Raw genomic sequence first — 12,657 nt, 5'->3', positions numbered from 1 at the left:
CTGACAATGAGAGCTAGGAACTCTACTTAGGCAGACAACAAATTTGACCCTGTGAACTATATCACCCCACTCATTATAAGCCCTTGTTTTTTATTATTATAGTTTTATTGAAAAAATTCTCTCTAGAATGAAACTTCTCATTCTTGTTCTGGGACCAAAAGTGATTTTGCATGTTGTGTGGAAAGCTGGGTAAAATTCTGTTAGATTGTTTCTCAGTAAGATGAACATAAAAAAATATTTTTTCATAACTGGAACCATTTTCAAATGCAGTTGAATGACTCACAAATGCCCTACTTTTTAACACAGCAAACTTGATATGGATTTAAAACCTCACTGAGGAGCGGTGTCTCAGAGATGAAGAATTTTGGTTCTGAAATAACAAAGCTTTGAAAAATGTGTACTGCAAATGCATAGAATGGTTTTCCACTAATGGCCAAATCTTCCCCACTGTCTTTAATGGGAATTGCAGGTGATTATATGAGAGTAGAATTGGGCCCAAATGTTTAACGTATGTAGAGCCCCACTGAAAATCACATTAAGCTGGGAGAAGGATCTAGAGGCTGGAATTAAATCCAATCTCTCATGCCCTTGCTGTATTATAGGTCTGTAACTCCTGAATGATAGAACTATGGCTATCCTGACAGTCTACAACTTCCAGGAGGTAGAATCCTGACCTGGAAAGCCTTCTCCCTAGTGATGTAGGGCCCACAGACAACCCGAATAGCTTTCAGCACTGACAATGACAGTTACAGTCTTAACTGTCACTTCAAAGCCTTCCAGAATTCTGAAGACCAGTTCTTTATCTAGAAAGAAGGCAGCCTTCACAGCTTTGAGGAGGGGCAGGAGTTGGTGAAGGAAATGTTGAGGGTTCGGTGGTCTTCTGCTGAGTAATGTAGATGGGCTGCTCTCTGTTGGAATAGTGAAGAAAAAATTAGCTTAGCACTTCTGTAGTGTGTTTCTTCCTGGAAGTACTTCATGATTTCACCATGCAGTCCTTACTCAGGTAAAACTCATACAGACTTCAGTGTTTGTTTTGGCTCTTTAATGCCTGTAAAGATGGGCCTGTAAAAGAGGAAAATAGCTTATTTTCTGTCTTGAGACTAAAGGTACTGTATAAGGAGGCAGAATAGGGAAAGTGGAGTGTGAGGTTTTTGATTTACCTATGTCACACAGTTTGAGGGAAGAGCACACAAAGCAACATAAGAGTAGGGAATATGGAGGGAGGAAAGAAGATTTTACATACAGATCCCTTAATAAAGAGTGACAACTTAAAAAGTGATCTTAGAATTTGTTGTTTGAGACTTAATTATGCAGTGTATAGCATAAGGGCACAAAAACAGACATAATGAGATCTGTGGAAGCAGCAACATGGCATCTTCCAGTAGCTCAGACACCCTGTGTCTTATCACACACATTAGCCAAATCCAGGATAAGTATTTTGGGACCACTAATCATCACGATTGTGAATACCAACATTTATGACAAGGGTCAGAATGAGGCTACAGGACCCTGCAAATTACTTTATTAAAGGCAATGGCTATTCTCCAAACTCTGCTGATGAATTTGGCACTATCTAAATGTCTCTTTAGGGTGGGATACCCTGAATGTTTTGTGTGTGTGTGTGTGTGTGTGTTTAAAGGGAGTAATTAAATTGTGTTTTTAGTACAAAATATATTCATAGTACTAGAACTGTGCAGACAATGGAAATTCTATTTTGCAAAGGATTTTGAATTTTAGCTTCATTTTGAATAGGAACAAAACCTGAAAAATTCATAATTCTCCATGAAAGAAAATAAAAAAAAAGTTGTTTAGATCCGAATGTTTAATTTTGACAAAATGGTTTTGTTTGGATTTTGACTTTTTAAATTTTAAATTTAATACAAAATAAAATTTAAAATAATTTCAAAATGAAAAATCAAAATGCTCCATTCCAACTATGTTGAAATGGGATGTTGTCGGTCCCTCCACATTTTTTTCTCTTTAATGAAATTTCTGCAAAATCATTATGGTTTTGTGAAGCGTTTCCGTTTTGACAGAACTGCATTTTCAATTGAGTTTTTCTGACCAGCTCTATTTAGTATATACCAATCCATTATTTACAGCTTTTTATTACAAAATATTTCTTTATGAATATTTACATCTTCCTTTGGATTTCTAAACTAGCTGGAATATTTTTGGAACAAAAACATTTTGATTTTTCATTTTTAACCAACTTTTTGTTTTGAATTTTTTATTTTGTATTATTTTATATATTATATTATAACATTAAAAAGTTAAAGTCAAAATGAAATATTTCAACTGATATGGAACAATTTTTTTAAATTTCCTTTGTGGAGAATTTCAAAATTTTTGAGTTTTTTGTTCCAATTTGAAATGAAGCCAAATTTAAAAAATCTCAAAATCCTTAGTGAAATGGAATTTCCATACTTCACACAAAACAAACCTATGTGCTTGCAATTGTTTCCATTGCTTTTCCTCCGTTCTAATTTGAGTATTACAGTAGAAGCTCAGAGTTTCCAACACCAGAGTTACGAACTGACCAGTCAACCACACACCTCATCTGGAACTGGAAGCACACAATCAGGCAGCAGTAGAGACCAAAAAAAAAAAAAAAAAAGCAAATACAATACAGTACTATGTTACCAGTAAATGTAAACTACTAAAAATAAATAAATAAAGGGGAAGGAGCATTTTCCCTCTGCATAGTACAGTTTCAAAGCTGTATTAAGTCAATGTTCAGTTGTAAACTGTTGAAAGAACAACTATAACGTTTTGTTCAGAGTTATGAACATTTCAGAGTCATGAACAACCTCCATTCCCGAGGTGTTCGTAACTCTGAGGTTCTACTGTAAAACTGCAGGGTTGGGACCTATATATTTATTCATTCGGCATTCAGTTTGACTTCAGTTATAATTTTATCTGAGTAAGTACTGCAGGATTGGCCCTAAAATGCAACAACTTCTATTCCTGTGATCCTTGTGGAGAAAGTCCAAGGGTAATATTGCCAATGCCCCAGTTCCTTTGGATGAGATGGCTCTTTATGTTTTGTGGTATTTTGCACACTGTATTGAGGAGTGCATGAGTGTACACCTAGACCTCAGACAATAAAATCAGCAAATGATTTCTTCTAGACAATAGGAATATTCAACTATATAAACTGCACGTTGAAAAGTATAGTGGGCCAAATTCTGTTGGTAACTTATGCACAATGTATGTCAGACTAAATGATATAATGTTGCCTTCTGCCCCTAAACTATAAGAAATCTATGTGTAGATCTGGGTCTTTTAGTCAGAATTATTTCCATACTAACATAGCCATAGGTGGAATATGGCATAGTGCATTTATTTCTACATTGATGTGGGTTAAGGAAGAAACTTTGGGCAGATTATTTTATAAGTGCCTATTGTTGTGTTTCTCTCTGGTATTAGTGACAAAGACATGATACTGAACTAGATGGAGTGCTGGTCTGATCCACTATGTCAATTCCTGTATTCCTAGGTACAGTAATTATTTAACCAAATGCAGGAGTTGAGATCTGGATAGGCACATATTTTGAGCTGTGCATATTTTTGCTCTATTACATATTTCTTGTAGATTACATTTATTTTGATCTTTGTGTCTCTTTAGATAGCTTTTTGCATTTATTTAAGTGCAATGGTACAATTGAGACTTCAGCAAATGTGTGTATACATATATATACTTTATGTCCTGCACTGAAGATACTAAATTGTGTTTTCTGTGGAACCTCTAACTTCCGGTGTCTTTGACTGCTTTGTATTTAAAATCTCAAATGTTAACTCTTGTGCTGACCTAGTCACTCCACACCCCCAGTTAGTATCTCGTATCGTAGCAGCCCTTAGAACCAAACATTCGTTACTTCGTGCCTGGGGTCTCGAAATCTCAGAACGGTGGCGGCTGGGAGCCAACTGGGAAGGGCCCCCTTACATCCCAGCACCATGGGGCTCTGCGGGTGGGCGAGGAGGAAGTCTCCCCAACTCCCCCCCAAACCCTGAATCCCATCTCCACGGGGAGGAGACGGGGCGCTTGAGCCGCCTACCTGCCCCGAACCCCATCCCCCCAGTGCGCCGTGTGCGCGCGGAGGCCGCTAGCTCCACCTCAGCGCACCCAGCCCTGGCACTAACGGGCAGCAGCTTCCCTCGCAGGTGGCGGAGGCTCGGCCCCTTTAAGGCCGAGGCTGCCGTAACCCGAGCCCGCAGTGAGTGGCTTGTCGCAGCAGCCCTCGGAGCTGCCGCCACCCGCTGCCCCCGGAGCATCCTGGGTGGCAGGCAGCGAAGGGCTCTCCCCGCAGCGCCGGCGGGGATGGGGGAGGAGCTGCGGCCACACTAGCCCCCGTCTGGCCTCCCAGCCCAGGTAAGGGTGCGCGGGGCTCGGGTGGGGCAGTGCCCGCAGCCTTTCACAGGGAAACGGCCCGCCCGCCTGGGGCGGGGGCGGGGCAGGCACTCCGGGCCGGGGGAATGGGGAGCGGCCGGGAGCCCCGCTCCGGCCGGGCTGCGCATCCCAGCTCCAGGCCCGTCGTGTGAGGGGCAGGCGGCGGGCAGGTTCCCATTAATCCCCTCCCGCGCCCGCCAGGAGCAAGGGGTCGGGGCAGGGTATCAGAGGGTCTGGTGTGGTGACCGGGGCCAGCAGGGAGATGGTTAATGGGAAAGGGGGGCGGTTGTGCAGTCCTCGGTGGGAGCGGGTCAGTGGGAATGGTGGCGCGGGGGAGGGGAGGTTGCATAGTCCAGCAGGGAGAGGGGAAATGAAAGCTGGAATTGGGGCAGGCAGCTGGTATTGCAGCTCCAGTTTTTGCCCACTAGACCAGCAGGGTTGCTGTCTAGTTGCATCAAGTCCTGTCTCTACAATATGCTACCGCTATAATGCTGTGAAACTGGTCCAGCCTCTCTGAAATGCTGCACTGAATAAACTAATGCTTTTAAAGGGACACTTTCAGATTTAAAATACTGTTTTAAAATCCGATGTCCTTATTTCCCTACATATAATATCTTAGATTGTTATTTAAACTGAATTTTGTAAATGCTAATATAATGTTCATTTTTGGTTTGTCTGAATATCTGTCCTCTTGGACAAAAAATAATACTAGTAATTACATGGTTTTTATTTCTAATATGTTTACAATCTGGCTTTCCTCTGCTAGGTAGTATAGCAATGTTTGATTGCTGAACATTGCAAATAAATGTTTGCATCTCAACAAATTAAAAATTAGGTGTAATTGATTTCCTTTCTTCTTCTTTCTCCTCCAGCCACCTAATACTCTGAAACTGAAATTTCAGGAAATGTTTTTATTAATGTTTCTGGTTTTAGAAACTTCTGTTCCTGAACAAACAGTATCCACATGTTGGTTTTTTTTGTTTGTGTCTTTTTTTTTTAAGTTACTGATTTTAAAATGTTCAGTACCACTATCAACTTTTTATTCCCACTTGTTCTCTTTATCTCTTTTCTACTAAAGACTCTTGATGTATCTGAAAGCTTTGAGGAAATAAGCTTTTTTGATAAGCAATATTGCAACACATAATTCACCTTGCAGTTTGGTTTTGGTAGGGGAATGTGACTAATCTTGCAGTTTCAGAGCAGGGTACAAAACACATTGGTTTTGTTTAAGCATTTTAGTTGTTTATTTGAATACAAGTTGTCATTAGGAATGAATGAGTTATAATAGGAAGGGGACTGCTTGTGCTGTGGGCAATCTGTATTTATCATTTAGAGGTATGCAAATAACTATTTTTGTTTTGTTTGCTTTTTTCTGGTTCAGCAGCGGAACTGAAAATGTCAGACTTTGTTTACTACAAATGTTTCATTTGACTCAAAATGAAATGTTTAGTTTAGGGTTTTTTTAATTGAACCAAATTTTTGAAAGGAAAAATAATTTCAAATTAGAAAAGTGAAACATTTTGTTTAAAAAATGTCAATGCAAAGCATTTAGCTTTTTCAGTTTTTGTACTCAAAACAATTTGATGAATTCGAAAAATGTTTCAGTTGATCCAAATCTGCGTTTTTCAGAGGAGAAAAAAGTTTTGTTGAAATTTTTTGTCCACTGTTGTCACATGTCTAGCTATTATGATGATTGAAGCAAGACAGTTTATAAAATAAAATGTTCATAGAATCATAGGACTGGAAGGGACCTCGAGAGGTCATCTAGTCCAGTGGCTCTCAACCTTTTCAGACTACTGTATCTCTTTCTGGAGTCTGATTTGTCTTGCATACCCTCAAGTTTCACCTCACTTAAAAACTACTTGCTTATAAAATCAGACATAAAAATACAAAAGTGTCACAGCATGCTATTACAGAAAATTGATTACTTTCTCAGTGTATAGTATATAGAGCAGTATAAACAAGTCATTGTCTCTATGAAATTTTAGTTTGTACTGACTTCACTATGTAACCTGTCATAAAACTAGGCAAATATCTAGATGAGTTGATGTACCCCCCTGGAAGACCTCTGCGTACCCCAGGGATACACGTATCCCTGGCTGAGAACCACTAGATCTAGTCCAGCCCCCTGCACTCATGGCCATCTAGACCATCCTTAACAGGTGTTTGTCTCCAATTTTTCTCCTTCCTCCTTGTAACAACCTTTTATGTACTTGAAAACTGTTATCCTGTCCCCTCTCAGTCTTCTCTTCTCCAGACTAACCAAACCCAATTTTTGTCAATCTTCCCTTATAGGTCATGTTTTCTAGACCTTTAATCATTTTTGTTGCTCTTCTCTGGACTTTCTCCAATTTGTCCACATCTTTCCTAAAATGTGGCACCCAGAAGTGGACACAATACTCCAGTTGAGGCCTAATCAGTGTGCAGCAGAGTGATGTCGTCTCATATCTTGCTTACAACACTTCTACTAATACATTCCAGAATGATGTTTGCTTTTTTTTGCAATAGTTACACTTGCAGGGTAGTGAGGCTTAATTCATTAATATCTGTAAATATTTCAGATTGTTTAAGCAGTAGTGCTATCTAAGAGCAATTTTTAATGTACTAGTTATACAACCTCTTGGCCTGGTGCAATTTCCAGAGAAATGACAGCAAGTGTAAGTTCATTTAAACAAAACAAAACAAAGGCTCTGTTCAGCACTGGAAAAGAGTAAACAGGCAACCAGTGTTGCTGTTGCATGCATGCATGCATTCTTTCATTCTCCAAAAACACACAACCTGATTTACCCACAAATGACTTCATGAACCATGTCCATTTGGGAAAAGTTACATACTTTGGGGTGCTGTGTGTGTGCAAATATGCTCCCTTACACAGCAAGTACAGTAGCTTGTTACAATAGAGGGTAGCACATAGGAAAGAGCATCTCTGAGTTAAGGTTATTCCAATAAAGGCTAAACTAAGTTTGAAGAAAATTGGTTCATAATATTTTGAAATATATGTCAACATATTTGAATTAAAATATATTGGATTATTTTTGTGTCATCTGAAAGCTAACATGCATTAGAACAGTGGTGCCCAAACTGTGGGGCACATCCCCCCCCCAGGAGGTGTGGAGAAATGTTCAGGGGGATGGGGAAGGAGCACCTCCCAGCCCCACTCTGCCCCCAGCTTTGTGCTGGCCCTGCCCTCACCCCCAGCCACAGCTTGGGCTTCAGCCACTGCCCTGTTCCTGACCCCAGCTGTGGCCCTGCTCCCAGCCATGGTTCTGCTCCTAGCCACAGTCCCTGCCACGGCTCTGCTCCCAGGCGCGGACCCAGCTGTAGCTCTGGCCTCAGCTCCCAACCACAGCTCCGCTCCTGACCACGGAGAACAACCTGGCACTTTACTTAACCATCATAAGAATCCTCTCATATTCCACCTCATTGCTGACAATATCTCTTGTAATAAAAGCCCTATGCTCTGCTACTGATATAACCTACACAATTCTGCATAGACATTATTCATACTGAAGGTATACATGCATCCCTGTTTTCACATGAAGGAGCAAAATACAGATCTCTTCATACACGATCACAGCTCTGTCACACACCTCAAAGTATTCCATGGATTTACTAAACAGGCCCAACTACTGCTTCCACCAGTTAGTGTACGTACACCTAACACACTGACTGCAGATGGAGTGTATGCAAATAATTCTCATTGGCTATTGCCAGCTCCAGGGGAACAGAGGGAAGGGGCATGGGCATTCCCTGCCGCTTTTTCTATATAGAAGGACTCTACTTCTAGGACAGTCTCGAGAAAGATGCTGACTATTAGACAGTTATTACCATGTGTGAAATATTAGTCAAAATCTTGGTTAAGCAGCTGTGCTTTAATTAGATTTAAGGTCCTCAAAATACACTTAAAAGCTATTTCTATACGCTGGTCTCTTAAGACAGTTTAAGAATATTGCCTTTGAAAGTATTTAAATCTTTTAATTCTTCTTTGAGTGATTGCTCCTATGCATTCCAGTTAGGTGTGCGCGCCACGCGTGCACGGCTCTCCGGAACATTTTTACCCTAGCAACTCCGGCGGGCCGGCTGGGCGACCCTGGAGTGGCGCCGCTATGGCGCCTGTTATATACCCCAGCCGGCCCGTCCGCTCCTCAGTTCCTTCTTACCGCCCGTGACGGCCAGTTGGAACAGTGGAGTGCTCTCTCACCTCCACAGCCCTAGCGTTTCTCCGTATCTTTCGTGTATATAGTTGGTTCACTTAGTTTAGTAGTTAGATTAGTTGAATAAGTTAGTTGTTATAGTTGTTATAGTTGTGGTAGTAATAGTATAGTAGGGAATTAGAGGGGTTAGCCCCTCTTCTTCCACAACCGGTGCGGGCTCATGCCCAAGGCTCCGGGCTTTAAGCCCTGTGCGGCTTGCCAGCGGCCTATGCCCATCGGCGACCCGCACGATTCCTGCCTGCGCTGCCTCGGGGAATCGCACAGGACAGATAAGTGCCCGATTTGCACGGCATTCAAGCCACGCACAAGAAAGGAACGAGACTCTCGCCTTAAACAGCTCCTTACGGAGGCGGCACTTCAGCCCCCCGCTCCGTCCCCGGCACCGCTGAAACCATCCTCGGTGCGCAGCGCACCAGCGGCACCGAGCCGCCCCGGTACCGAGGCTCCTAAAGGGACGCAGACGGCACCGAAGTCCCGGCACCGTTCCCTCTCCCCACAGAGGAAGCGGAAGATGGCGCACCCGGCTCCTAAACCTGCGGCTTCGGGACAGCTTACCCAGCCACCTCCAGCACCTCCGGCACCAGCTGTGGTAGTGCACAAGCCGTGCACGGTTCCGTTGACTCCGGCACCTCAAGAGCCGTCGAGTCCGGTACCTCCCTGCTCCCCGGCGCCGGCTGCGGTAGAGCTGCATCTCCCGTCCACTCCTGAAACATTTGTGACGGTGAGAGAGCTTATTCAGCTCGTAGAGGCACCAAGCCTCCGGCCCCCGGCACCGCCGGTGCGGGCTGTTCAATCGTTGGGCAAGCCGGCAATGATGCGGCCCCAGACCCCTGACGGAAGAGAGGGGCGATGCTCCAAGCCTCGGACCCGGTCCCGATCCAGGCAACGGTCACCGTCGCGTCGGTCCTGATCCCGGCACCGATCCCAGTCTCGGTACCTCACCCCGTCCCGGCACCAGTCGCAGTCCCGGTACCGCTCAGTCTCGCGGTACCAGTCGCACTCCCGGCACCGCTCACGGTCCCGGTCACCGGACCGACGGTACCGTCGGAGATCCAGTTCCCGGTACCAATCTCGACGTCGCGACTCCCGAAGCCGCTCTCGCCACCGACAATCGAGGTCACGCTCTGGCTCCCGGTACCGAAGTGGCCGACGGTCCAGATCACCATCCTGGCACCGTGACGGCCGGCACCGCTCCTCGGCACTGTCTGGGGACAAGCTGCCTCCTTCCGCGGCACACTCCATCAGCGCCTCTGCACCCCCGTGGCCTTCGCATCAGCCATCGGTCGTCTCCCAGGCGGACAGCGAGACAGATCTCCGGGCTCCCACCCAGAGCCAACACCTTGGACACCAGCAGTGGGGTTTTTGGGTCCCCTGGGCCGGCCATGTGTCCCAAGGGCTCCCCTTGTCCCAGCGCCCAGTGGGTGCTGAACGCAGGATACCAGAAGCCACGGTGAGCCGCCCTCCCCCAACACCACTGGGGGAGACCCTACCGTCGTCGGATCCCGCAGTGCTTGCGTCAACCTCCCAAGCCCCTGAGCAGCCTCCGGCAGAGGTGGTGGTACAGACTCTGTCTTCATCTTCCTCTCCGGATGAGGCGGTGGCGGGCGCCGCTACGGTGGACCCTCCCCCGATTGACCTGCGGGCCCACCAGGACCTGCTCCGCAGGGTGGCAAAGGCCATTGACCTTCCGGTGGCGGAGGTCCCGGAAGATGAAGACCCGGTGACCAACGTCATCGGCGCGGAGGCCCCGACGCGGGTGGCCCTGCCTTTTATCAAAACAATTCAGAAAAATGCCACGACCATCTGGCAGTCGCCGATGTCCGTCCCCCCTACTGCAAGGGGCGTGGAACGTAAATACTCGGTCCCCCCCACGGGATACGAGTATCTGTACACTCACCCCGCTCCGGACTCACTGGTCGTCCAGTCTGTTAACGACCGTGAGCGGCATGGACAGCCAGCCCCAGCGCCGAAGCCGAAGGACGCCAGGCGCATGGACTTGTTGGGCCGCAAGGTGTATTCGGCGGGGGGTCTCCAGCTGCGCATTGCAAACCAGCTGGTCCTCTTAGCCCGGTACGCCTTTGACATTTTCGTGTCCCTCACGAAATACTCGGAACTGATCCCGACGGCTTCCCGCCGAGAGTTTTTGGCTCTGGTCGAAGAGGGCAGGACAGCCTCCCGCTCTTCCATCCAGGCTGCTCTGGATTCGGCGGACTCAGGGGTCAGAACCTTGGCCTCTGGAGTAACTATGCGGCACATCTCCTGGCTACAGTCCTCCATCTTGCCGCCAGAGGTGCAGTATACCCTACAAGACCTGCCCTTTGAGACTCACAGCCTGTTCTCAGAGAAAACGGACTCGAGGATACAGACCCTGAAGGACGGTCGTGTAGCTATCCGCACTCTGGGTATGCACACACCAGCTACCCAGAGGCGCTCCTTCCGCCAACAGCAGCCCTTCCGGCCTTTTACTCAGGCCAGGTCAAGGCCCTATAATAGTCGGCGCAACGGCCTCAACCGCCGTAGACCTTCAGGCAGCAGGCGCAACCAGGCCCAGGCGTCGTCCAAGGCCCCGCAAGGGCCCAAACAACAGTTTTGATGGGACGCCCGAGGACGGCTCATCAGTCTATTCCCAGGATCCAACCCCTTTGTTTTGCAACCGCCTTTCCCGCTTCCTCCCGGCGTGGTCCCAAATAACATCGGACAGCTGGGTACTCCGTACTATCCAGTATGGTTACCACCTTCAGTTTATTTCGCCCCCTCCTTCCCACCCACCTTCCCCGTCCCTCTTCAGGGACCCCTCTCACGAGCAATGCCTCTTGCAAGAGGTCGAGACTCTGTTGAGGTTGGGTGCCATAGAGGAGGTGCCGCAAGACAGGCGGGGCAGGGGATTCTATTCCCGTTATTTCCTCATCCCCAAGGTGAAAGGAGGCCTCAGACCCATACTGGACCTCCGGGAGCTCAACAAGTACATGATCAAGCTCAAATTTCGCATGGTAACCTTGGGGACCATCATTCCCTCCCTGGATCCGGGAGACTGGTTTGCTGCCCTCGACATGAAGGACGCATACTTCCATATCGCTATTTACCCTCCCCATCGACGCTACCTGCGTTTTGTGGTCAACGGTGCGCACTGCCAGTTTGCGGTGCTGCCCTTCGGCCTATCCACCGCGCTGAGGGTCTTCACCAAATGCATGGCAGTAGTTGCTGCAGACCTCCGCCGTCGTCGAGTTCACGTCTACCCTTATCTCGACGACTGGCTGGTTCGCGGGCCATCCCACCAATTGGTAACAGACCAAATTGCCGAGATACTCTCCCTGTTTCGGGCATTGGGCCTTCTCGTCAATGTCAAGAAGTCCTCACTGACTCCATCGCAGAGAGTGGACTTAATCGGAGCGGTCCTCGACTCCACGGTGGCCAGGGCCTGTCTCCCTCGCGCTCGACACCAGACGATGGTCTCCATCATCCGAGACCTGCACGCTTTTCCCACTACGACGGTTCGGTCCTGTCTACGCCTCCTGGGCCACATGGCGTCGTGCACGTTCGTCACAGCCTACGCGAGACTGCACCTTCGCCCATTTCAATCTTGGCTGGCGTCGGTGTACCGCCCACACCGCGACTCCATAGACAGAGTAGTCACGGTCACGAAGCCTACCCTCGCTTCGCTCAGTTGGTGGCTGAACCCAGAGGTCGTATGTGCAGGAGTCCCGTTCCGCCCTCCTCGTCCGTCCGTGACACTGACAACAGATGCCTCGGCGTTGGGATGGGGGGCACACCTGGGCGACCTTCACACCCAGGGCCTCTGGTCGCCCCAGGAGCTCTCCCTCCACATCAACGTCAGGGAGCTGCGGGCAATTCGCTTGGCGTGCCACGCCTTCCACGCCCGTCTACGAGGCCAATGCGTAGCGGTGTTCACGGACAACACAACAGCGATGTTTTATGTGAACAAACAAGGCGGAGCCCGCTCCTCCCCGCTCTGCAAGGAAGCGATGCTCCTGTGGGACTTCTGCGTGACCCACTCAATTCACCTGGAAGCATCCTTTCTTCCGGGAGTGCAGA

General features: G+C 47.4%; 1 protein-coding gene across 2 annotated transcripts in view; it reads left to right on the top strand.

Moving 5' to 3' along the window:
- The first annotated feature begins 798 nt into the window (after positions 1 to 798).
- TLCD4 (TLC domain containing 4) overlaps positions 799 to 12,657 on the top strand; it is a 75,155-nt gene continuing 63,296 nt past the window's right edge. Inside the window, exon 1 of one of the 2 annotated variants that reach the window (XM_039485062.1) lies at positions 799 to 1,003. The gene's annotated coding sequence lies outside the window, so the exon portion shown is untranslated. Of the gene's footprint in view, positions 1,004 to 3,891; positions 4,373 to 12,657 lie in introns of those variants that run through there. The other variant, XM_039485061.1, reaches the window with a different exon arrangement.

This window comes from Mauremys reevesii, linkage group 8, assembly GCF_016161935.1.
Source record: "Mauremys reevesii isolate NIE-2019 linkage group 8, ASM1616193v1, whole genome shotgun sequence".
In the NCBI taxonomy this organism is placed as follows: Eukaryota; Metazoa; Chordata; order Testudines; family Geoemydidae; genus Mauremys; species Mauremys reevesii.
The sequence above is the reverse complement of the archived record's forward strand: the minus strand, read 5'-3'. Positions and strand labels throughout refer to the sequence as shown.